General features: G+C 46.1%; 1 protein-coding gene across 3 annotated transcripts in view; it reads right to left on the bottom strand.

Moving 5' to 3' along the window:
- RERE (arginine-glutamic acid dipeptide repeats) overlaps positions 1-23,037 on the bottom strand; it is a 365,478-nt gene extending 342,441 nt beyond the window's left edge. For 2 of the 3 annotated variants that reach the window (XM_077250043.1, XM_077250040.1), the window contains exon 1: positions 22,625-23,035. The gene's annotated coding sequence lies outside the window, so the exon portion shown is untranslated. Of the gene's footprint in view, positions 1-22,624 lie in introns of all 3 variants that reach the window. The other variant, XM_077250042.1, reaches the window with a different exon arrangement.
- Positions 23,038-27,967: the final 4,930 nt, after the last annotated feature.

Here is a 27,967-nt window from a genome sequence, read left to right on the forward strand (position 1 = left end):
GGAAGACCCACCAGAAATTATCACCGTCAATCCAAAAAAAGTGGCTCTGGAGTGCCCTGCGATTCCAGCAATCAGAAAATGCTGGCGTGGCCGAGCTGCTCAGGGCACTTTTACTCCTGTTTGTTTTGCACCAATCACCACACTTTTCTTCCTTGACTGGTTATACAGGAGCAAAAGAAGGATGGAGAAAGAAGGCAATCAAGTAGCTGGGAAGGTGCACTGAGCGGTTTTGGCCACACCATGATGCACCGAGCGCACCTGTGCTTGGTTTGAACAGTCATTCTTTTACAGGTAGGCTCAGGATTTTTGAGGCTACGTAGACTATTGCAATTGCATTCTCTGGTTACTTCAAAATGTATGTGGAACCAATGAAGATCCATATGTTGCCATGGCTACAGACTACAAACAAACCTTTTTTTTATTTTTATTATTGCCACTGGGCCCCATTCATTTCAACAGAGCTGAAATACAATACTAGCTACAACCTATGGACAGGTGTGGCACAATTTTGGGAAAAAAGACACCATATTTTTTTCCATTTTAAAGCGGAGTCTCTTAGGAAGTTGAGCAATTAGCAGGACCCTGGTCGAGCGGCCATGCCGGTATGACGCCATATCTACCCCTACTAATCAGGGATGCCGGAGAGCAGCCACGACAAATCGTTTTTGCTTAAATAATGAATTGCACCTCATTAACAAATCTAGCAGCATCCATAAACGAACGGCTGAGAGATAACATTTCTCCTTAATGGCAACGGATTTGCCCACTATGATATTTGTGTAATTGATACACCACCACACCTTACTGAAGTTCACGCAGCCCCTCGGACACGACACCGATAACTCCTGACTGCGAAAATCTGCATTTAAAATTTTAATGAATCTCCTGGATATTGCCTTAAAAAAAAATAAGTTTTTTTTTCTTTTTTTTTTCTTTTTTTCTTCCTTGGGAGAGGCGACGTGCATGTTAATACCGTCCTCTACCTGCATGCATCCTTTTATCCCGGATAGACTACATGCAACATAATTAACTGGTGCTCAATAAGTCCCATGAAAGATAAGGATTTCTGGCAAAGCTGGAGTGTTCTTGTGTGCGGAGAAGAAAGGCAGAAGCAGAATCAGGTAGAACAGGAGCGCTGCCATCTCAATCAAAGCCGGCTACAGATGCAAGCCCTGACACGGTTAATTAGCCTCCATCCTTCCAGAGTACCAGAGCCAACTGGATAATGCAGAATGATTGCTTCGCACTGTCAGAGCCCAGTACATATTATTTAGAAAGCTCTGCAACTGCATTAAAAAACAGAAGAAATCCAAATCCAACATGGCCAAATGTGTTCACATTCATACGAAGAATAATCAGCGTAATCCCCGAGGCTGTTTGCAAGGTTATCCTTTGTGCTATAGATATGCATCCAGAATCTTGATCCAGTTGCATTCTTCTTCTTCTAGTGTGACATACCTAGAGCTGGAATCTCATTCATAGCAATCACAGGGCTCCCACCGCTGCAATGTAAAGACGCTCAGCATTTACTGCAAATAAATCCCGTTCCCATTAGGAAATTTTATTCCAATTTTTCAACATGTACAAATGCGATTTGCTAATATATGGTTAAATTGGAATCTCTGTTGTGATTTCTTGCTGCAGTTCATGATTTGGCCACAAGGAGCAGTATGTAATTCCAGTTGACTACATAGGTAATAAACATAAGTGGAGTTTAAAAGGCGAATTCCTAAGATAAATTCACAAAATGACCTATTGTTTAGTGTTGAACATACACACAATTAAATATACATATATTTGTTTTGTTTTTTTGGGAGGGAGGCACTTTTTATTGCAGATCACTTACTTGATTAAAAATATGCAAATTGCCTCTTCAGAGAAAAGAGGACTTAACTCTATAGCGCCACCTGTTGGAAGTAGCGATCCTGCAAGTCACAATCAACCCTTCAACGAGTTGTGCAATATGACTTAGGATAAAAGCCAAATCAGTATCTCAATTCGCAGGCACAGTGTTTCGGGCTGTTGGCACTCGTCAGTGCAAAGCATGAGAACTGATTCGGCTAGGTGAGAGGCTCTGGACTGGGGTCTAAGGGGTAACGTTTCTCCTTATGGAGGGTGACATACCAGCTCTGGCTTGTCAAGGTAAGGAGGCTTATTTGCTGTGCAATGCTCCTCTGGGAATAAAAATAGCAATCTTGCGATATTCACACTGGCCACTGGGGCACATTTAGACTCAAACTTCCCGTTTCAAGAAACAACACATGCCACAATTAACAGGCTCTCACCCGGTTATTTGCACTTAGGAGTTGTGTATTACTCGGACAACCCCTTCTGAATCCCTATTTTACCCCCTAGTAAAATAATGGTATTCCAGCATTGTCGGCACCTACCGTACTCTCCCGGGGATGCCAATCAGCGATGGCTTCACTCTCCTCTCCTATGGACATAATTGGCAATGGAAGAAGTGAGAGGGCAGCAACAGGGCTCACTACCTCCGCAGGGGTGAGGGTAGTCAGTGCTGATCGGCTGCAGGGATCGCGGACATGGTGGCCTGAGGACCAGTGCTGACACTACTGGAACTGCGCTGGCACTTAAGGGGATTATAAGTATTATGACTTGGGAAGGGGGATAGGGATTTGGATAAAGTTGGCCGAGTAGTGGACAACCCCTTTAAGTGTCTAATGTGTATACAAATGTCACTGAAGGGAGAAGGAGGAGGCGAGCTGTGACATCACCTATTTTGATTGGTGGATCCTGTAGTATCAGCGGTGTATAGAGGAGTTACGGTATCTGTCATTGTAATCCTACCTCAGCTGGAAACTCTTCATGAAGGGAACAGGAAGTCTAAAAAAGTCACTTTCTTATGACCTCCTCCTTTTAAGGAACATATCACCAATTCACAGGCTAGATAATAAAAACATAAATGCCAGGGAGATGACCCCACCAATGACAAAAGTGCCAGCCTCAAAGTCCCTTGTGTGAATGGAGCTTTGTTGAGCATGTGCAATCCTTGTACTATTCACTGTCGCTTGCTCATTACCACTTTCTAAAAAAGGAATTTGTGCTCCCATTTCTCAGGATCCGGACCTGGACCAACAGCGATCATATATTATTTATTCTTTATGGATTAACTCCTTGAAATGCAGCCTCTCCCAGCAATATGCTGATTTTCCTAGGGAAACCTATTCCCAGATAGCCATTTTCCTTGATGTGGCCACCATATAATAAAAGAATGACTCACGTAATACCAATATGTCATTCATTGTGGTGAGGGAAGGAGTAAAGCCAGGAGACTGGACTCAAAACTGTGGATTGAACATTCTTTCATTATTGCTAGTAGGCATACATAGCAGGGCAGAGACCTGTCCGTCTCGTCTTTAGAGGTCTCCTATGCTTTGGATACACTCATGACATTTGGATACAAATTAGCAGCAAAAACAGTTTGTAAGACCCCAGCCCGTAACTAACGCCATGGCATTTATATACACGTCTGCCTCCCCCATAAACACTCGCGTTACACTGGCACGTTACCCAGAGCTGAACCCAGACTAAATTATACTCAAAGACAACTCCAAGACGTTTACAAGTCGTCATAAAAGCAAGATAAACATGGAGTTACGAGAATATAAAATAAACCAGTTCTGCAGCCCCGCACCATAAACACCAAATCAATATCCAGCCAAGCCTGGCGAGAACAAAACCTGCACCATCTATGGATTCCTCATCATCCTCACCCTTCTGTCACTCAGCACGGAGAAGAGTGGACAAAGGTTATCGAGGAAAAACTATATGTACATCAACTACGTTAGAAGCCAAGCCTGTCTGTCCTCAGGAACGTCTACATTTCCTCATCACTGGACTCTTCTGTCTTCCCTGACATTCGACACTTTCAACATTACACATCACCACGAAAACCAGTCTATGTTCAAGGACTCTGTATAACCCAGGATCGATTATTCGGGGGGGGGCGGGCTTTCTTTTCACTAGAGTTCTGCCAGCACAATGGGTGCATGAGCTTTCCTTCCAGCATGCATTGCACCTCAATCATCTTTGTTTTGCCTACTCTGAACCGAAAGACTGCCTCTGCTATGCTTTTATGCAGACAGACAGGAGAACAGGAGCAAAAAGCCAAAGAGCGGCCCGCGCTTCCTGTACAGAGCCAACGAGCGGCCCGCTCTTCTTGTACAAAACCAAAGACCCGCCCGGCTTCCTGTACAGACCCAACGAGCATCCCGCGCTTCCTGTACGGACCCAACGAGCGTCCCGCGCTTCCTGTACGGACCCAACGAGCAGCCCGCTCTTCCTGTACAAAACCAAAGACCCGCCCGGCTTCTTGTATGGACCCAAAGACCCGCCCGGCTTCTTGTATGGACCCAAAGACCCGCCCGGCTTCCTGTACGGACCCAAAGACCAGCCCGCGCTTCTTGTACAGAGCCAACGAGCATCCCGCTGTAATGAGCGTCCCGCTCTTCCTGTACAAAACCAAAGACCCGCCCAGCTTCCTGTACAGACCCAAAGACCAGCCCGCGCTTCCTGTACGGACCCAACGAGCGGCCGGCGCTTCCTGTACAGACCCAATGAGCAGCCCGCTCTTCCTGTACAAAACCAAAGACCCGCCCAGCTTCCTGTATGGACCCAAAGACCCGCCCGGCTTCCTGTATGGACCCAAAGACCCGCCCGGCTTCCTGTACGGACCCAAAGACCAGCCCGCGCTTCTTGTACAGAGCCAACGAGCATCCCGCTCTTCCTGTACAAAACCAAAGACCCGCCCAGCTTCCTGTACAGACCCAAAGACCAGCCCGCGCTTCCTGTACGGACCCAACGAGCGGCCCGCGCTTCCCGTACAAAACCAAAGACCCGCCCGTGCTTCCTGTACGGACCCAAAGACCAGCTCACGCTTCCTGTACAAAACCAAAGAAGCACACGCACTTCCTGTACAAAACCGAAGATCCTCCCCAACATCCTGTACAAATTCAAACACCCACCCGTGCATCCTATACAAAACCAAAGACACGCCCATTTCCTGAACAAAACCAAAGACCCGCCCGCGCTTCCTGTACGAAACCAAAGACCCTCCCCAACTTCCTGTAATCCATTGGAGACCATCAGCTGCTACAGAGACCCTCAGATATGCAGACATAGACAAAAAGAAAATTTGAGAAATTTTCAAGGGTAAGACAAGATAATTATGATCTATCAAGTGAAATCAAGTTGACAAAGTAGAGTGACCAGTGGATTAACAAAAAATAAATATATATGCATTACATGCACACACACACACACACACACACACACACACACACACACACACACACACACACACAGTACTTCCATTCCCATAGCCTGTCTCATTTCTGTTCCTACTGTTCAATATAAATGTGTATGAATAGACGTTGATAGTTTAGTGAGAATTGGGAACAAAAAAAAAAAAAAAACACATGACGACATGTAAAAATATGTTTATTACCTTCAGATAATGATGACGTGAGGAATGAGGACAGCGAAGCTCTGAACTATAAACATGGCAGTCAGATACAGGACGTCGATACTGAAAATCGATAACTGGAAGAGCAGGGTCTAGTTCGAACCAGTTAAAAAGGCAGATACACTTCAACACTTATTATTAATCGGCATCCTCTGCATAAAAATAAGAAAATGAGCTGTGCTTGCCTTGTGCCTCGGGATTGGCAGGACTACAGGATGTGACCGCTGCAGACAATCACTGGATAGTCATATTTGTGTCTCCGGTCATTAGAATATGTATTAACAGTTATCAAGGCTTCTGTTTGGGTTTGGTAGGACAATAATCACTATGTAAGGATACTTCGCTAACACTATTTTGATCAAAAAAGCATAAAAGCCATCCCACCGCGACAAGGTGTACCCAATCAGGATGGTCCTTTCTCTAGTACTAAAACCTTACCATATATCAGACAACCTCAGTATAGATGGGACAGAGCAGGACCAGGCCCCCAACAGTTCAGACACCTGCCCTTTGGAAACTACCGTATTTTCCGGCGTATAAGACGACTGGGCGTATAAGACGACCCCCCAACTTTACCAGTTAAAATATAAAATCTTCTTAAAAGTCGGGGGTCTTCTTATACACCCTATGTCGTCTTATAGGGCCGGTGAATATGTGCCTTTTGGGGGGGGGAGGGAGTGATCCTGATGACGAGGGGGCGTCTCACAGGAAAGTGAGTATCCCCCATTACCTTATCGTAGCGGTGCAGCGTGGGGGTCTCAGTGCTGGGAGTGGCGGCGGCTGCTGTGTTCTGGTGCGGCGGCTGCTGTGCTCTGGTGCTGCGGCTGCTGTGCTCTGGTGCGGCGGCTCCTCTTCTGTGTGGGGCCTCTGTGCTGTGCGGTGGCGGTGGCGGTGGCGGCGGCATATCTTTATCCAGTTGGGGCTCCTCCGGCATCTCCTTAGCCCTGGAGGCCCCGCCGCAACTCCATGAGTGCAATGCAGCGGCCATTTTCCCGGAGGCAGCTCAATAGGTGCGATGCGGTGGCCTCCGGGAAAATGGCCGCTGCTCAGATTCAGATCTCGTCCCGAAATCTCGGGACACGAGATCTGAATCTGAGCAGCGGCCATTTTCCCGGAGGCCACCACATTGCACCGATGGAGTTGCGGCGGGGCCTCCAGGGCTAAGGAGATGCCGGAGGAGCCCCAACTGGATAAAGATACGCCGCTGCCGCCGCCACCTCACAGCACAGAGGCCCCACACAGAAGAGGAGCCGCCGCACCAGAACACAGCAGCTGCCGCCGCTCCCAGCACTGACACCCCCACGCTGCACCGCTAGGATAAGGTAATGGGGATTACTCACTTTCCTGTGAGACGCCCCCTCGTCATCAGGATCACTCCCCCTCCCCACCCACCATATACACCGGCGTACAAGTCGATTCCCGGCGTATAAGACGACCCCCGACTTTTAAGAAGATTTTCGGGGGTTAAAAAGTCGTCTTATACGCCGGAAAATACGGTATATTAGACAAAAAGCCAGCTCAAAGAGGAGCCGCCGCACCCCTGTTTCTACAAAGTGCAAGAAACTACAGAAAAAAACAAATAAATGAGTCGGAACATAAGTTAGTATAAGTGCAATGTGTAGGAACACGGTCCTGTTCTGCCCTTACCTATACTGAGGTCGGCTGACACAAGGTGAGGTTTAAATACCAGAGACAGGACCATAAAAATATGAGAACAGGGTATTTGCTCATTTTGTTTTTATCTTGGGTTTTGTCTGTTAAACGGCCACAGTGTGAACGCGCTCCTACACACTGCATTTATACCAACGTATGTTCCGGCTCATTTCATTGGTTTTACTTAATTTTTTTGTTAGTCCTCACTGAGTTGTATTGTGTCCGTCAGTGCGGTGTTTAGCTAATCTTACGGATCAAACAATGGAACCATTAATTTTCCATTACGACGTTTTCCAACCTGCTCTTTAAGTCTCTATTGATTAACAGAGATTGAATTTAAGGAGGTGTACTTACAAAAGACATCACAAAAGCTTTATTTCAGAACGGCAAACCGAACTCTGCTCGGCTGAGAGCGTCTATGCCCTCTATGAGAGGCGACACCAGACTCCTCCGACTGCGGCTTATGGCTTCGTTCAGACATCATGTACAAGAAAAATGTATCTTCATCAGACTTTGCTCAGAGTTTGGTCTGAGAATCAGTTTTTTCTCATACGTGGAGAAAAAAAAAAAAAAGTCCTACCACCTTCTACATGACGGTCCATGAAAATCGTTGTCGATTTTTTTTCAAGGACCCATAGGCTTGTATTGGTTGACTCAAAGTCAGCCATACCTCCACGATTGGCATATGGCACTTCATAAAGCTGTGCTGTACCATGCTAAACAAGGGGTGGCCAGGGCGCTGATGGGCAGGGAAAGACAGTTAAGGGGCTGTGGAGTCAGCACTGTGGCCCCCATCGTTTTCAGGACTGTTGGGGCGTTCCGCCTCTCTGCAGTATACCATGCGTATTTCTACCCATGGCAATGACTGTACTGCCCCCCGGGACACAGCATTGCACATGCACGTGTTTCCACGCTGGCGCATGAGCAGCAGTCTGTGCCCCCGATTGTCAGGACCATCTTATGTCTAAGACACCACCAAAATATATATTAATATTATTATATTATATAATATCAATGGCCAATTTTCTGTTCTCGGGGGTTGCAGGCCACCGGCGGAGGCAGGACAGTGGCTCACTGCACTCTCCCCGCACATGCACACAAGCCGCCGAGGTCTCGTCTCGTCCCGTCCATGTCTCCCTAGCTTCCCAATAGTATTGGCAGTGCAAACTCGGGAAGAGCATCGGCTCTGATTAATATTGGTTACAACCTGACAAAATGGCCGGGTTGCACCAGACACGAAGGTGGCTTTGTTAATGTGATAAGTGCTGAGAATTTTATAACTTGGCCGGTTTTATCCTTCACGGAGGAGTCGGCAGTAATCTGAAGGCAGCAGATAGGCTTCATCTGAATTCACATATTGAAATCCATCAGCGTTGATTTAAAGCATAGCTGTCAACTGATTGCCTGCAGGCCCAACCCGGCCCCCGTGTGGATTTAATCCTACCCCCGACATAGTCAATGAGTCAAACCGAGCAAGAGAGGAAATCAATGGGAAAGACGTACAGTACAAAGATGGGAAAACCTGGAGGTGTAAACAGCAAAGGACAAAGAAAACTAACATGTACCCTGTTTCTTATGAAACCACCACACAAGATGCTACACGTAGCAAGCGGAGAAGCGGAGGGGTGAGATCCCAACGGCAGCATCGTAAGACGCCCGACAAGTCTGTCTAGTAAGTTCTACAGAAAATAATTCTGGAGCATCTGTTGCTACAAATCTGCATTGTGCCGCTCCTCTGTTATTCCTCCTAGACATAAATGAACTGACAACTGGGTGGTAATGTTGTTAAAGAGGCGTGTCCTTACAGCACTTCTGGTTGCTGATTGGACAGTGTTGGAATGTGAAGGGACATGCCCCCTACAGGTAACACCCAGCTCTCAATTTAGTCATAAACTTCCAGGAAGAATAAAGGAACAACACGATTTAAGAAAATGTTATTTTTATGGGGGAACCAGGTTTTTTCTAAATCAAAGAGGTGAGGTCCTATACAAATGAAGTTACATCCCGATGCTCTGCCCTTATTCACACTGGAGTCGGCTGTTCGCTATATAATAAGGTTTTATTACTAGACAGACTGACTATAGGACCACCCCGAACATTGGATTTTGTTTGGAAGCGGTCTCATTGTATTATTCTGACTACTGGATCAGATTCCTGTTCTTGGCCTTACATAGACCTCATTTCTCCAGTTCAGATACAGTTGTGAGCGAATCACCACGGAATCTAGATTGAATATTGTAGCAAGCCCTCAGAACACTACACTTTTGTCATGTCTAAGGATGGGTTCACACGCACCTTTTTTTTTTTTTTTTTTTTAATTTGCATACAAAACCTGTTCTTGTTAGGGTACGTTTCCATGGTCAGGAATGCCTCAGTATTTGCTCAGGATTTGACGCAGGTGAAATCTGCACCAAATCTGAATCTGAGGTCACTCTCAGGCAGGTCACCTGCGTTTTTGATGCTTTTTTTACATGCATTTTTGAGGTGTTTTTTCATTGCAGGTGTTTTTTTTGTCACTTGAAATAGAGCCAATTGAAAGTTGGCTTCTGGGAAGGAAAAAAAGCAAAAAGAAAAAAGTGATTTCCTGTTTGCAGGGTATGTTCCCACGGTCAGTAGACGCTGTGGGTTGGAGGCTGCGTACATCCGCTGCGTCCAACCCCCAGCGGCCAGATGTTACAGCATAGTGGACGGGATTTGAAGAAATCCCATGCCCGCTATGCGTGCACCGATGCCCGCGGATCACCCGCAGAGACAGACATGCGGCACGTCTTTCCAGACTGCAGCATGTCTATTTATGTAGTGGAGACGCTCAGTCTCCACTGTGTAAATTACACATAGGGTATGTTCCCACAGTCAGGAACCGGCAGCACATGTCTGCTGCGTCCAAAGCACTGCCGGCTTTTGAACGCAGGTGATTCCACGGATGTTCACTGAACCGTACGGAATCACAGCGCTCAATGCATTGGACGGAGGCATCCGTGCACGCATAGTAGAGATGGAATTTCTTGAAATCCTATCCACTATGCTGTAAGATCTGGCCGATGCGGGTTGGACGCTGCGGATGAACGCAGCATCAAACCTGCAGCGTTTACTGACTGTAGAAGCATATACTTTCATTAGATGCGGTAAAACAGCATTATCTTCCTAGTCACATGTGTGGGAACGCAGCTTTCTTCGCATGTGTGCGAATTTAAATAATGCAGAATCTTGTGACATCTGGACATACACAACACAGCAAGTGGAGGAAAGCACATTTATCTTTAATAAATAAATAAATAATTTTAAAAAAATAGCGTGGGGTCCCCTTATATTTGTTAACCAGCCAGAGTAAAAGCAGACTACTGGAGCTGGTATTTCAGGCTGGTAAGGATCCAATATCCATGAACCTTACCAGCCTGCTAATACCAGGCCGCAGCAGTCTGCTTTCCTTGAATGGCTAGCAAAAATAGTGGGATCCCCTCCAAAAAAGATGGCATGGGGTCCCCCTATTTTTGTTAACCAGCCAAGGAAAAAGCAGACAGCTGTGGCCTGGTATTCTCAGGCTGACGAGTTCCATGGATTTCGGCCCTCACCAGCCTAAAAATAGCAGCCCACAGCCTCCCCACAATTGGCGCATCCAAAGATGCGCCAATTGTGGCACTTTACCCAGCTCTTCCCACTTGCCCTGTAACGGTGGCAAGTGGGGTTGATGTCACCTGTGTACTGTCCGGTGACATCAAGCTCACGGATTAGTAATGGAGAGGCGTCTATAAGACACCCTTCCATTACTAATCCTATAGTTGTATGGTAAATAAAGACACGGCCAGAATAAAATCCTTTACTAATCTTAATTAACCATACTTACTGCATCGCCTAATCCCCGACGCCCTCCATCTCCTGCAAAAAAAATAAAAATAAACCAACACAAATACTCCCTGTCCGACGTAGTCCAATTACCGAATGTTCCACAACGAGTCCAGCTCTGCTACATTTGGATGCCTTGGGCTGAACAGTGGCAATATGTCACCATCCAGCCTGACCTCCAGACACAGCAGAGCTTGTAGTGCAATGCAGTTCTCACGATCAGCTGACCGTGAGAACTTAGCTAGTGACCGGAGATAACCCCGGCGGTCACGTGCACGGCAGTTCTCAGTCAGCTGATCTCATCGCAAGAACTGCAGTGGACGCGAACTTCCGGCTGAAACAAGGTAAGACATTATTTAAATTTGTTCACATGTGTAGTAAGCGGTGTTTCCGCACTTACTACGCATGTGACTATAAAGATGATGCAGTTTTACCGCATCTAAAACACCCAGCAGATTCCCTGTGGAATTCGCCTGCGTTTTTTACACCTGCAGATTCCGATTATGGAATAGGTGTAAAACGCTGCAGATTCCGCACAAAGAATTGACATGCTGCGGAAAATAAACCGCAGTGTTTCTGCGTGGAATTTTCTGCAGCATGTGCACTGCGGATTTGGTTTTCCATAGGTTTACACGGTACTGTACTCCGCACGGAAAACTGCTGCGGATCCGCAACGTGTGCACATGCACAAACAGTGCATGTAAATAACCTAAGGTACTTCGTTTTTATTAGTTAAATTAGTTTATTAGTTAAATAAAAAAAGCATAAAAACTATCCCTCCGCAATGAGCTGTACCCATCGGCATATCTCCCAACCGTCCCGGATCCCGCGGGACTGTCCTGATTTTGACAGTCAGCCCCGGGATCCCGGGCGGGACATTAGTTGTCCCGCACTACGTGCCTAGGGCGGGGACAATGCAGGGGGCGGCACCTGAGTAAGGTTTGTGGCTGTTTTTTTTTTTTTTTTTTTTTTTTTTATAAAAGCTGGGTCACCTCCCGACCGACCCCGCCCCCTGTGCGGCGCTGCCACGCTGAGGGACACAGCCGGCAGCAATCAAGATGAAAGGTCAGCGACTCAGCATACCGGCCTGTGTGTGCACGGAGCTCCGGCTTCTCCTGCTCTTATCTGGTATCCCGGCAGAGAAGGAGAGAAGGGGGAGGTGCCGGGACAGTGCAGAGCTGTGAGCAGGAGAAACTGAAGAGCTGCACATGGGCATCAGCCGCCCCTGCATCACAGAGGAGATTGTGTGTGTGTCATGTGTGTATGTGAGCTGCGTGTGTGTGTGAGCTGCGTGTGTGTGTGAGCTGCGTGTGTGTGTGAGCTGCGTGTGTGTGTGAGCTGCGTGTGTGTGTGTGTGTGAGCTGCGTGTGTGTGTGTGTGTGTGTGAGCTGCGTGTGTGTGTGTGTGTGAGCTGCGTGTGTGTGTGTGTGTGAGCTGCGTGTGTGTGTGTGTGTGAGCTGCGTGCGTGTGTGTGAGCTGCGTGTGTGTGTGAGCTGCGTGTGTGTGTGTGTGTGTGTGTGTGAGCTGCGTGTGAGCTGCGTGTGTGTGTGTGAGCTGCGTGTGAGCTGCGTGCGTGTGTGCCATTATGCAGCGGGGCTGTGCGTGTGTGTCATTATGCAGCAAGGCTGTGCGTGTGTGTCATTATACAGCGGGGCTGTGCGTGTGTGTCATTATACAGCGGGGCTGTGCGTGTGTGTCATTATACAGCGGGGCTGTTACCGCTCCTGTCACTGCGTGCCGCTCCTCCTCCAGGTTCCAGCGCACCAGCTTCTCTTCCGGTGCAATGTCCCATCCTCCTGCCGCTGCGAGTCCCCGCCACTCCTCTTCCAGGTCACAGTGCGCTCGTCCTCAGATTGTCTCTTCACTTCCGGTATCTCGCTCTGTCAGGGGCATCCGGTGTTTGCGCAGGCGCTCTGGAATCATCAAAGGACGCATGCGTTCCTCTGCTATTCCTTCTCCCCCGGAGCTCTCCAGTGACAGCCAATCCGGGTAAGACTTCTCCTATAAGAGGCTGACCTTCCTGCTTTGCGATGCCTGATTGTCATATAGCCTCCGCTTGTGCATCTGGCCAGTTCGCTCTACCTGTGCTCTGTCTTTTGTGTACTGCGTAGTCCGAGCCTATTGTCCTTGTCCTGCCTGCTTCGCCCCTGTGTTTGTTGCTTTTTTTCAGTTAGCCCGCCGTACTTATTTAGTTCCTCTTTCTTTTTCCCTGCAGCCTTCACCTGTCTCGGCTCCCCAGCCTCTCCGGTCTGACGTCCGTCTTCCTGGTCCTGAGGTTCGGTCCTGCCTTCCCGGTTTTCCTTTTTTGTTCTCCACCCTCCTTCGGCATTTTCCCCTCTGTTCTTGTTTCCTCTCTCTCTAGAGCCGCCCCTCTTGGTACGGCTACTGTGGTTTTGGCTCCTCTGGGCTTGCCCCTGACGGTCCCTGTATAGGGGTCGGGTCCATAAGGTCAGCTCGCCCAGGGGTAGGTCTTTTCCGCGGTCAAGAGGGTCCATTCTCTTCCCTACACGTTTGCGCTACAGTAAAGGAAAATCGGGAAGGCAGGACCGAACCTCATGACCAGGAAGACGGACGTCAGACCGGAGAGGCTGGGGAGCCGAGACAGGTGAAGGCTGCAGGGAAAAAGAAATAAAGAAGAACTAAATAAGTACGGCGGGCTAACTGAAAAAAAGCAACAAACACAGGGGCGAAGCAGGCAGGACAAGGACAATAGGCTCAGACTACGCAGTACACAAAAGACAGAGAGCACAGGTAGAGCGAACTGGCCAGATGCACAAGCGGAGGCTATATGACAATCAGGCATCGCAAAGCAGGAAGGTCAGCCTCTTATAGGAGAAGTCTTACCCGGATTGGCTGTCACTGGAGAGCTCCGGGGAAGAAGGAATAGCAGAGGAACGCATGCGTCCTTTGATGATTCCAGAGAGCCTGCGCAAACACCGGATGCCCCTAACAGAGCGAGATACCGGAAGTGAAGAGACGATCTGAGGACGAGCGCACTGACCTGGAAGAGGAGCGGCGGGGACGCGCAGCGGCAGGAGGATGGGACATTGCACCAGAAGAGAAGCTGGTGCGCTGGAACCTGGAGGAGTGGCGGCACGCAGTGACAGGAGCGGTAACAGGGGCTGTGCATGTGTGCCTGTCATTATACAGTGGGGCTGTGCGTGTGTACCTGTCATTATACAGTGGGGCTGTGCGTGTGTGCCTGTCATTATACAGTGGGGCTGTGCGTGTGTGCCTGTCATTATACAGTGGGGCTGTGCGTGTGTGCCTGTCATTATACAGTGGGGCTGTGCGTGTGTGCCTGTCATTATACAGTGGGGCTGTGCGTGTGTGCCTGTCATTATACAGTGGGGCTGTGCGTGTGTGCCTGTCATTATACAGTGGGGCTGTGCGTGTGTGCCTGTCATTATACAGTGGGGCTGTGCGTGTGTGCCTGTCATTATACAGTGGGGCTGTGCGTGTGTGCCTGTCATTATACAGTGGGGCTGTGCGTGTGTGCCTGTCATTATACAGTGGGGCTGTGCGTGTGTCATTATACAGTGGGGCTGTGCGTGTGTGTAATTATGCAGTGGGGCTAGGCGTGTGTGTCATTGGTGCATTCACTCTGTGTCATTCTATGTGACTGCAGACTTGTGCATCTCACATTGCTCGCAGAGCTGTGGTTATTTGGCGGGTGTCTGGCTGCAAGTTTGTGATTTGCATACATGCAGTCACATGCCGACTAGACTTGCATGGCGAATGCAACTGTATTGAACAAGGCCCAAAACAGTCTAGTCGAAATGTGGCTGGGAATATATATATATTGCATGCTTGTGGTCACAAGACCACCTGTTGCCGGCACCAGAGAATCTTCACAGCGCACAGTGCGCACGATATGGGGATTCACACATAGTGACTTTACATAAGATCCGAAAACCCCTTTAAGGATGAGCCGCTACTCATGGGCCACTGCTGTGTGCTTGCCCCCCTGGCCAAAATTTGCCAGTCAGCCCCTGGACGGGGGACAGGGTAGGGGGGATGAAGGAGGACGGTAAGCCGCGCCATTCAAGATGGGAGCGTGGGGGGGTGTAGAGATGAGCCATGCATACGGGGGGGGGGGGAGAAATATGAGCCATACAGTTAGGTCCATATATATATTTGGACAGAGACAACATTTTTCTAATTTTGGCTATAGACATTACCACAATGAATTTTAAACAAAACAATTCAGATGCAGTTGAAGTTTAGACTTTCAGCTTTCATTTGAAGGTATCCACATTAAAATTGGATGAAGGGTTTAGGAGTTTCAGCTCCTTAACATGTGCCACCCTGTTTTTAAAGGGACCAAAAGTTATTGGACAGATTCAATAATTTTAAATAAAATGTTCATTTTTAGTACTTGGTTGAAAACCCTTTGTTGGCAATGACTACCTGAAGTCTTGAACTCATGGACATCACCAGACGCTGTTTCCTCCTTTTTGATGCTCTGCCAGGTCTTCACTGCGGTGGTTTTCAGTTGCTGTTTGCTTGTGGGCCTTTTTGTCTGAAGTTTAGTCTTTAACAAGTGAAACGCATGCTCAATTGGGTTGAGATCAGGTGACTGACTTGGCCATTCAGGAATATTCCACTTCTTTGCTTTAATAAACTCCTGGGTTTCTTTGGCTTTATGTTTTGGGTTATTATCCATCTGTAGTATGAAACGACGACCAATCAGTTTTGCTGCATTTGGCTGGATCTGAGCACACAGTATGTCTCTGAATACCTCAGAATTCATTCGGCTGCTTCTGTCCTGTGTCACATCATCAATAAACACTAGTGACCCAGTGCCACTGGCAGCCATGCATGCCCAAGCCATCACACTGCCTCCGCCGTGTTTTACAGATGATGTGGGATGCTTTGGATCATGAGCTGTACCACGCCTTCGCCATACTTTTCTCTTTCCATCATTCTGGTAGAGGTTGATCTTGTTTTCATCTGTCCAAAGAATGTTCTTCTAGAACTGTGCTGGCTTTTTCAGATGATTTTTAGCAAAGTCCAGTCTAGCCTTTTTCTTCTTGATGCTTATGAGTGGCTTGCACCGTGCAGTGAACCCTCTGTATTTACTTTCATGCAGTCTTCTCTTTATGATAGATTTGGATATTGATACTCCGACCTCCTGGAGAGTGTTGGTCACTTGGTTGGCTGTTGTGAAGAAGTTTCTCTTCACCATGGAGATTATTCTGCGACCATCCACCACTGTTGTCTTCCGTGGGCGCCCAGGTCTTTTTGCATTGATGAGTTCACCAGTGCTTTCTTTCTTTCTCAGGATGTACCAAACTGTAGATTTTGCCACTCCTAATATTGCAGCAATTTCTCGGATGGGTTTTTTCTGTTTTCGCAGCTTAAGGATGGCTTGTTTCACTTGCATGGAGAGCTCCTTTGACCGCATGTTTACTTCACAGAAAAACCTTCCAAATGCAAGCACCACATCTCAAATCAACTCCAGGCCTTTTATCTGCTTAATTGAGAATGACATAACGAAGGGATTGCCCACACCTGTCCATGAAATAGCCTTGGAGTCAATTGTCCAATTACTTTTGGTCCCTTTAAAAACAGGGTGGCACATGTTAAGGAGCTGAAACTCCTAAACCCTTCATCCAATTTTAATGTGGATACCCTCAAATGAAAGCTGAAAGTCTGAACTTCAACTGCATCTGTTTTGTTTGTTTAAAATTCGTTGTGGTAATGCCTATAACCAAAATTAGAAAAATGTTGTCTCTGTCCAAATATATATGGACCTAACTGTACATACAGGAGGGGGGGGGATATGAGCCATGCATACAGGGGGGAATATGAGCCATGCATACAGGAGGGGGGTCATTATACAGTATTAAGCATCATGTGGGATCATTATACAGTATGGAGAACTGTGCAGCCAGTATACAGTATGGAGCATCATGTGCAGCCAGTATACAGTATGGAGCATCATGTGCAGCCAGTATACAGTATGCAGCATCATGTGCGGTCATTATACAGTATGCAGCATCATGTGCGGTCATTATACAGTATATATTTTTTTTTATTTTATTTTATTTTTTTTTTAAATATGTAGTGGACCACCTCTTTAATAAGTAACCAGCATCACATAGGAAGTGGACATAACTAGGAGACAAAATGATGCAGAAAATATAAGTAAAGTTTGCAGAACTTTGGAGGGTTTGGAAACAGGCGTAACGGCTCAACAGTATATGTAAAAATAAAATGCACCAGGAAATGTAAAAATGCCATCTATACACATGGGCACAAAGAAAATGACCGTCATCCACAGGTCTCACCCCCCTATCATCACCCTACATATAGAAAACAGGAAATCCATGGCCTGCAAGTGACCTCTTCTCCTCCCATCTATAAAAGAGCCGGGCTGGTACACGTTCTCGCAGGCCTGCGTCACAATCACGGCTGACATTTTCACATTTGCTTTTAATACATGCTGTCATCGTTTTGAATAAAAACACTTGTAATTACTCGCGGAGCCTCCGAGTCAGTGCTATTGTTCTACACATAAGGTGGTAGGAGAAATATTGGGCTGACGGCCTGTACGTAACACAGAGCGGCTCGTACAGTGCGGAAGGTGCAGAACCTGTCCAAAAGGTGACAGATGCTGTGGACGACCCCGCCGAGAGAGGGCGCAGGACCCCGCCGAGAGAGGGCGCAGGACCCCGCCACAGATTCCAGCATTGTTTTATTGTGAATCCCACATTCCATGATGCAACCGGGGGTGGTGGGGAAACATTTTAAGTCCCCGGAGTCCGTAGGGTGCTGATGTTAATGTCTGCAGAATTATTTTTTTTTTTTTTTTATGCAGCATGTGAATCAGTGAGCACTGAATACCCACCATACAGACATTACACATGAACTGGACCTATGTTCTGACGTGTTGGAAATTATAAATTGGAAGTTAGGATAAAATGCATCTGTTGTCAAATTTTTCAGGTTTTTACAGCATTTTTCACACATCATAATGAAGGTGGGAAAAAACAAAAGTAATCGCATAAAAAAAATACACTGAAGAAAAAAAACTTTTTTTTTTCCTGCAGCAAAAACACCACGTGTGAACATACCCTTAAGGCTATGTGCACACGTTGTGGATTTTGCTACAGATCCGCAGTGGATTAAGACGGCTGCGGATTCGCAGCAGTTTTCCATGCGTTTACAGTACCATGTAAACCTATGGAAAACAAAATCCACAGTGCACATGCTGCGGAAAATACTGCGCGGAAACGTAGCGTTTTTATTCCGCAGCATGTCAATTCTTTGTGCGGATTCCGCTGCGGTTTACACCTGCTCCATAATAGGAATCCGCAGGTGTAAAACCACAGGTGGAATCCGCACAAAATCTGCCAAAAAAAATCGCGGTAATTCCACAGGAAATCCGCAGTGTGGTTTACCTGCGGATTTACCAAAGTCAGTCTGGAAAAATCCGCAGCGTGTGCACATACCCTGACGCATGCAGATTTCCCAATCTTCATCGTTCTCTGCATGTGGGTTACTCGTGGCGCATGAACAGCACAAATTGCTGCAAAGTTATCCAGAGTTTGTCAACTTTACGGTCAAGGAATTTTGTGATACACAACATACACTGGAGAGTTTAAAGGGGGCTGCCCCAACCATGGAAGCTATCCAGAGATGGGCACAGAGAGTAGATCACCCCTGTGCAACGGGCCCCCGGTAAGATCATCAAATTACTTCTCCAAAAATCCACCAGTTATTATGAACCAAAGACATTTATTAGCTCATGCCCCTACTTGTAATTGATAGGGGGACATTGCTATTAAGTTGACAGTGGGACCCCTAAAATATTGGGTCCCAGTATAGCTGCACAATAGTACGCCTGTCCATGCCAATATGACCCCCACAGATTCCAAAAAGAGCACTGTGAATGGAGCGAAGGTCAATAATGAGTATCCCCCCTCATTTATTATCTATGGGACAGCTAAAAAGAGTCTTGTAAGTCTCCATAATCTATGGCACCACTTACAAACTTTGCACTAATCCCATTAAGACCAGGATTGAGCAACAAGATGCCCACTGCCACATTGTAACGAACTCTAGTGTATGTGGCCTCGTCCTGACGAGTTTATTAGTTACGATTTTAGCAGCGCCATATAGTGGTTGTGCAACATCACATCGCAAGACTTCATGCAGACTAAACTTTACAACCGAAAGGCACAAAAAAAAAAAAAGAAGAGAAAAAACGGAACCACAGATAAAGGCCCAGTTAAAACATGTCCAACATTCATGGTCCAAGTATGGACACAACATCGACAACCTTATAGGTAAACATGAGGATGTCTACTTTGGGTTAAGAGACCCGCGGCCAATCTGCACATTGGGGTCCATATTGGGACGTGTGAAACCAACCTGATCAAAAAGCAAAAGCCCAAATCACAGGCCCCTTACATCCTGAGGTTTGTCCTTCCCTAAATATATTATTGTTTACAAAATTGCAAAAAGAGGAAAAGTAACAAAAATTTTAAAAACATTATATAAAACTTTTTTTTAGCTTTCAAATATATCACTGGGAAAATTGGAGTTACAGTAACTTACTTTTACAAAAACATAAAAGTCAGACTGTGCCAGTGCGAGGACACGATCCTGAGCACATTTATAAATAATAGTATTTTCACTGATGCGACACAATGTCAATATTAATATTCTAAGAAAATATTTACATCTCGTGAGACGAGACACGACAGCAGCGCAAACACAAGGACGGGGCGGCTCGGCTCATTTACATTACTATTTGTCCAGGAGCGAGGAGTGGTGCGAGTAATCAATCCTGAGAAACAAGCTTGGGCCGGGCAGTATCTGGGCTCTGTTAGGGCACATTCACACATCATCCGTTTGCGGTTTTTAAAACTGACAGCACATTTATGATTAACGGCTTTGTTTGCCCAATCTGCATGCAGGATGCGATTCGCTTTCATTGAAATTGTGGATTGTCTTACTTAATAAAACTTTCAAGTAAAAATTATAAAAAAAAACAAAAAACAAACAAACTATCAACTAACAGCACGTTGACCACAGGGTTTAAGGCACTGTTCACATGCAGCTTTTTTCCTGCGGAAAAGGTGTGTTTTACAGTTCCAGCAAAAGCTATGAGATGTGAGAAATAATAATAAATCTTATGCACACATTTGTTTCCCTCCCCCCAAGACTGAATTTGAGAACTGCAGCAGGTCAGTTTTTTCAGCGTTTTTTCACCCAAAGAAAGCGATGAAAAAGTTAAAAATCGCTGCACAACACACACTTTTGCATTTTGCTGAATAACTGGTGATTAAAAGTAACTTTATTAGAAATGTACTATAGACAAATCACATATGCATTCCACACCCCAAAAATCTGAAAAAAAAAAAAAAAATATGAAGAAAAGGTTGTATTTTATTGCCAAGAGGAAGCTGCAAAAATGTTGTATGTGAACAGAGCCTAACAGAACTATTCAAACTATTCACATTCTAGAGATCCGTTCTGTTAAACTCAGTGCATGTTCTATTCTCATCCGTTATTGCCGACCAGAAACGGTCATTCACATCTACATGATCCATATTATTTCAGTTTTTAACGGATCCATTGCTAAGAGAACATTAGGAAAAAAAAGTTCCACTTAAGGGTACATGCCCAACGTCAGTAATCGCTGCGGGTTGGACGCCGTGTACTTATGTAGCGGCCAGATGTTACAGCATAGTGGATGGGATTTCAAGAAATCCCATGTCCACTATTCGACCAGAGAGGCCCGCGGATTACCTGCAGAGACGGACATGCGGAGCATCTTTCCAGACCGCAGCATGTCAATTTCTCTTGCGGAGACGTGAGTCTCCACAAGAGAAATGTCACCCGTACAACGTATTGGACGCGGTGAATCCGCACGGTCCAGTGATCACATGTGGAAACGCCAGCGATTGTGAACATGCGTAGCGTCGTCCAAAGCGCTGCTACTTCCAGATTGTGGGCACCCAGCCTGACTCCTTCAGTTTTTAAAAAATGGAGAAGAAAGAAATAAGAACAATTATACAATTTTATTTTTTTTTATTACTACAAATTGTCCATTCTTTTTCCCACAAGTTATAAAAGTGGTGATTTGAAAGTTAAAAGCAAGTCCCACCGCAACAACAATATAATAACTGAGCAGAGCTGCCATCACATAGGACTAAGGGTGTGTGCACACGTTGCGGATTTCCTGGGAACCGCAGCGGATTTTGCGGTGCAGAAACGCTGCAGATCTGCAAGTGATTTATAGTACAATGTAAATCAATGAGGAAAAAAAAATGCTGTGCTAATGGTGCGGAAAATTCCATGCGGAAACGCTGTGGAATAAAAGAAGTAGCATGTCACTTCTTTTATGCGGATCTGCAGCGTTTTTGAAACCATTCCATTATAGAAATCCGCAGGGGTAAAAAAACGCAAGAAATCCGAACCAGCATTTTCTGCCAAGAGATGCAGAATCCGCACAAAAAATTCCTGAGGCTAATCCGCAACGTGTGCACATAGCCTAAAGCTTGTCTCATGTCATCATCAAGTGCCAGACAAAGTTACATGAAAAACAAAAACTTATTTTGAAAAATTGCCCCTAGCAATCGGTGTTTTACCTATATGGCCACATGAAATCACAATCCTCAAGAATCCACGAAAGGTATCACTTTTCCACTGAACTCCGCGTGATTATTGAGGGCCGCCACTGGAATCTCATGAAAGCTGCAAAGTCACCAACTGCTCCGGCCGCAAACAATGTACGACAAATCTCAATGTGAACAAGATCCTGTGCCACCGAGCAAAGGTGAAACCCGACAACGTAAGGAAGTCACAATCAGATTTATCTAACTCTCCTTATTCCCCCAAAAAAGACATGTATGAAACACAGAACCAGGAGGAGCAATGGAGGCCTCGGACAGTCACCGCTACACAGGAGTCAATAGTCGTACTGACGTTCATGACTCATAGAGAAACATACGACATAAACCAAATCCGACAGAGTAACAACATTTTCTTCTTATTCTTTATTTTCTAGGCCGATCATCTCACACCGCTAAACGCAAGGGGATAAATCTGTACCTGGGGCAACATCCACAAGCCCCTGAACAGGCAGGATATCACCCAGGGGGCAGGAAGTCGGCCTAAGCTGCTGTATACTTGCCTCCTATGGCAGCGGGATCTCATCACGTGACTGTTGCAGCTCACGACTGGCTGCAGTGGTCCCGTGATGTCATCATCTGAAGCAAGGCATGCAGAGGGTCAGTGAAGGGCCAGGCTAGCATTCCCACACAGGGCATAAGTGTTTTTTTTTTTTTATTATTATATATGAACTTTTGAGTGCTTTTTTGTAAACTTGCAGTTTTGGCTGCAAAATTATTAGATTTTGCTAATTTTGACTCCAAGGTGGGAAATTTACAAGCAAAAATGCACCGATCACATTGTGCACACATCTTTATACATAAAGTTGTTTGTAGGCTGCAGGGTAGGAGGACAATGGGGAATAATGAGCATTAAACACATCCACAGAAAGCAGCAGCCTCCCCCAGCCAGACATGAGCTGCTGTTGTAATACCAGCTCCGGCCACTAGGTGTCAGCACCGCAGGGTCAACCCTTCACATTCACTCCCTCACCGGAAGGGGGCGCCAGACACTTACCTTCCCAGATGCTCTACACCATCAATAAAGGTTTGTGTGGACCCCGCAGAGAAGAAGGGAGGCGGCGGAGGGGAGCGGCCTGGCTCGGCTCTGCCAGGGCAGTGTACAGTACCGCGGGCTTGTGTGGGAAGAGGCTCCCCCTGGAGTTTAGTATCCTGCGGCCTACAGCGGTATCACAGTGAACATAGCCACCAGGGTAGTGATGGATGGAGAGGGCCGGCTTCTCCCGGTGCCTGGGACTGACTCTGTGTGTGACTCTCCACCAACTGACTCCTCCTCTCGCAGCAACCGCCTCTAACCCCGCCTACTTTGAGCAAAGCACCGCCTTACTGGTAATGCGTGTGATAAACCACGCCCATTACTAGCGTCGAAGGTGACGTTGTCCAATAACAAAGCCTAATAAAGTGATTGAAAAAAAAAAGCAAAGCAAGGGCGACGAGAGAGCGACATCCGGGGCCTTTTTGTGACGTCACAGCGCTATGCCTGCCGGGAGTTGTAGTTCTATTGTGGGTTTTTTTTCCTCTCATGGAAAGGGTTTTTTTTTTTTTATTTTGTTACCACATTGTTGTGTGAATGACAGCAGTTTTCATTTTACCTCAGGCTTAGAACCAGCAGAGCTCTGAATTAATAACGTTGGGATTTGTGAAATGGGATTTAAGTAATTTGTGGTGATATCTGTAATAATAATTAATAAAGAAGACCCCTGACAACGTGCAGCTCACTTATTTACAGCCCATAGTTACGAGCCGTGCGCTTATGTGAGCAGTGCACGACCGGGGACGGGTTTCCATTCACCGACAGCAAGCAGAGAACTTCACTGCGGATTTTCGCACCATTGTAATAGCCGGGATGAAAAAAACGTAACCGCGTCTGTAAGTCGTGTCTGCGCCATTATACGAAGCGCTCAGACGTCGTCTTCATGGAAAACTAATGAGGTCGGGTGTTTCCGCCATTATATGGGGCTTGCCTGACTGCAGCCTGCCATCCCTCTGTTACTCCTCCTGGAAATGTATGAATAAATTGCCAAATAGGTGTTACCCTTCTCCCTCTGTCAAAGGGGCATGTCTGCGCCAAGCTGATTGGCCAACATGAGACACATCCCGCTGGTAACGCCCAGTTGTCAATTTGTTACATTTCCCAGAGGAACGGCACAAAGCAACAATCTACGAAAGGTCAGTTTTGTTTGGGGGGGGGGGTGAATACTTGTATTTAGCAGACAGGTCAGGAGATATAACAGGTTTGTGGTTGTCCATGTTCAAGGACAATTTTTTACTCCTTGCCTAAATGCAGGTATTTTGTGCCTAAGGCCGGGGTCACACTAGCGAATGCAATGTGAGAAACTCGCGCCTCAATAATCAGCACTCGGGAGCGGAGCGTTCAGCTTCATAGAAATACACACAGCCGCATGCTGCGGTCACGAGTGCCGGGGATTGATGCGAACGTCCTGAACGTGGACACATACCCTAAGGCTACTTTCACACTAGCGTTAACTGCAATACGTTGCAAATGCGTCGTTTTGCCGAAAATACGCATCCAGCAAAAGTTCTTGCTGGATACGTTTTTTTCGTCATAGACTAACATTAGCGACGCATTTGCGACGCATTGCCAAACGTCGCGTCCGTTTTGCGACGCTTGGGCGTGTGGTAGCGGACCGTCGGGAGCAAAAAACGTTACATGTAACGTTTTTTGCTCCCGACGGTCCGCTTTTTCCGACCGCGCATGCGCGGCCGAAACTCCGCCCCCACCTCCCCGCACTTCCCCGCACCTCACAATGGGGCAGCGGATGCGTGGGAAAAATGCATCCGCTGCCCCCGTTGTGCGGCGGAGACCACGCTAGCGTCGGGAACGTCGGCCCGACGCACAGCGACGGGTTGTTCCCGACGCTAGTGTGAAAGTAGCCTAAGCTGTCTTTTTCTGAGCTCTTCTAATCTGATTTATGATCACATCAAAGTCAAATGTGCAGGAAACTAAGAGCCTGTAAAATCTAAAATGGTGCAACATATTTAATTAAATCAAATTACAAATTTTTATCTTGTTTTTTTTTTTTTAGCCTTAAATACAAGCATTTAAGTAAACCCGCTCACCACATGGCAGGGTTTACAGCCAACACCTGCCACTAACTAGATTGCTCCGATCACCCACTCAGCCTCTGACAATATCAATAAGGTGGCACAATCTTGCTGGGGCGTCCATATAGGAACCTATCAGCCAATCTCCCCCCACAATCCCGCGTTTTGCCGATGAGTCGCGATTGGGGCTTCCTGAGTTCCCTGATTGTCGCAATCTTGGTGCTTCTATAAAGACTACTCACAGGCAGGGCAGCGTAGGAAACTGTGATTTTCATCATACACTGTAAGGCCATGTTCACACTTTGCATTTTTTTGCTGCTTTTTTAGTGCAAATTTTAAGCTGAGTTTTCAGTACCAGCAAAAGCTATGAGATTTCAGAAATTTGGAAAACTGCTGCGTTTTTTTTGCAAACTGCAGCATGTCGCCTCTTTCAGCGTTTTTTCACCTTTAGAAAGCAATGAGTAAGTGCATAAATGCAGGTATCCGATTCTACTGGGTTTTTGGTGCAAAAACCATGTGTGCACACGTTGCGTATTTTGCTGCGGATCCGCAGCGGTTTTGACGCTGCGGATCTGCAGCTGTTTTCCAAGAGTTTACAGTACCATGTAAACCTATGGAAAACAAAATCCACAGTGCACATACTGCGGAAAAAATGGCACGGAAACGCAGCGGTTTACATTCCGCAGCATGTCAATTCTTTGTACGGATTCCACTGCGCTTTACACCTGCTCCATAATAGGAATCTGCAGGTGTAAAACCGCAGGTGGAATCCGCACAAAAACCATGGTAATTCCTCAGTAAATCCGCAGGTAATCCGCCGTGCAGTTTACCTGCGGATTTACAAAAAAAGGTGCGGAAAAATCCGCAGACATCCCACCTACTTATGCATATACCCTAAGGTAGTTGCATCTTGATTTTTTTTGGAGGGGGGGCCTAAACTTTATCGGTATGCATAAGAGACAACAAAAACGCATCAAATATGCAGCAAAACCTGCTTTTTGTAAGCAGCTTCTTTACTGCCAAGAAAGACGGTTTTTCCTGCAGAAAAAAAGAAATGCAGCAAATCACAACATGTGAACATAGCCTAAGGGTACGTGTCCACGATCAGGATGGCCGGCGGTATCGTCGGAGCGGCAAACCCGCTCGGTGCTAAGCCCCGCCCCCTTCTGTGACGCGATGATGCCGGATGTGTTCATTGCACACATCCGGGATCATCACACCCCTCGCATAGGGCCCTGTGTTATTCCTTGCGGCGGCGCAGCGTCACCGCAAGGAACACGGACATGCTGCGATCTGAAAAGACGCGCAGCATGTCCGGAGTCGCAGGGCCGACGTATGCGTGTTAACATGCATAGTGGAGACGGGATTTCATAAAATCCCCTCCACTATGCTGGAACATCTGGACACTGCGTGTTTGACGCTGCGGCACCACGCAGCGTCAAACACGCAGCGTTTCCTGAACGTGGACACATACCCTCAGAGTGAAGTATGGTATCATATAGAATAAACAATCAAATGTTCGTGTCCTCTTTGAGGACAAAAAAAATAAAGCGAAAAGTAAAAAAAATTAAAGAATTAAAAAAACAGAAATTTGAATCACCCTCCTTTTCCCCCCATTTAAAAATAAGCCTATTTAGTAATTGTTGCGTCCGTAAAAGCCTGATATATTAAAATACAAAATTATTTACCCAATGAGAAAAAATTGAAATGCCAGAATTGCCCTTTTTTGGTCACTGCACCTCCCACAAACAAAATACATGAAAACATCGTATGTGATTGTATTTCTTTTTTTTTTCTATTATTTTACTTAGGTCTCCTTCACACGTCCGTGTTTTCTGTAAGTGTGACATCTGCTATTTTCACGGATCCCACCCATATCCGTTATAACCTACGGGGCTGCTCACATGTCTGTTTTTTTACAAGGATTATGTGTCCATGCAAACCACACGGAGACATGTCTGCTTTTTACCGGCAGCACGGATGACAAGGGCCAATACAAATCTATAGGTCCGTGAAAAACACATACAGTGCATGGATGGCATCAGTGTGCCGTCCATGTTTAAAGGGGTTGTCCGGTCCAAACTGTTAAGTCTGCAGTCACTCTGTATGACTGCAGACTTATGAATCCCCCCAGTGTGCGCTGCGAGAATTCGCCAGTTTCTGAGTCAGGACCGGAAGGTATGTATGATTATACATACTCCCGGCCAGTGGGCAAAAAATTGGGGGTTTAAATGAACACACTGCAGGATTATAATACACCCCATTTGTCATTTTTTGCACAGACATTCATTTGCAATGGGTAATGAGAAATCAGATCAAATTTGCTAACACGGTAACTTTGCGATTTTTTCCCCCTAAACTCCGGAAATTCCGTAGTGTATCCATCTTTTGTGACGATATTACGCAAACACCGATTTAGTTGCTTGACAATCATTCACTAAACTCATTCATCATTACTGTCACGTGATAAATCATTTTGCTAGAAAATGAAAATAGTGCACAGTAAATAATTCATTTGATACAACTCATTGGACACTCCAGATACTCTTCCTATCAAAATTCACACCACGTTTGTAAAAAAAAAAGTGAATATATAAGTACGTTCTATGCTATAGTTCGTTTTACTCATGCCCCATAGGTTAAATGGGATCTGTACTTGCATCAAACCTTGCATAAATCAACAGTATGGCCAAAAACTTGAAAATTTCAGCAAAAAGACTGTGTGAACACTCCCTAAAGCTGTGCAATCTTGTGGTTTGCCCATGTACAAGCTTTTTCTTGGATCTGCCTTAGCTTGCATTACTTTATCACTACTTATGACTCTGCGATGTATTATTAGGAATATGAGAAGTGAGTAATTTCCTATTCTATAACAATATTTATAAAAATCACTCCTTTGACAAGTGGGAGCGTTCCAGAAATAACCTTCAGAGCGGCAAGCATTTCAGATTCCTCATTCTTGTATTACAGATCCTGGCAGCAGAATATGTTACAATTTATGGAGGAACACTCAGGTCAGAGTCTACTATCCAGCCTGAAAACGTTAGATCGTGCAGCACCCCTTGGGTATGTGCACACATTGTTTTGTTTTTTTTTGTTTTTTTGTAGATGGTCAAATTTTGAGTTTTCTAATGGAAACCGCTTCAGGAAATGATCCTTCTTTAGGAAGTTTTTTTAAAAGAAACTTTTGTTTCCTAAAGCAGTTTTGAAGAGGTTTTTGGAGAGTTTTTTTTGCAGCCTTCATATTGGACAGTATATAGTCTGGAGCATTTTC

The sequence above is a fragment of the Ranitomeya variabilis genome, chromosome 4 (assembly GCF_051348905.1).
Source record: "Ranitomeya variabilis isolate aRanVar5 chromosome 4, aRanVar5.hap1, whole genome shotgun sequence".
Classification (NCBI taxonomy): Eukaryota; Metazoa; Chordata; class Amphibia; order Anura; family Dendrobatidae; genus Ranitomeya; species Ranitomeya variabilis.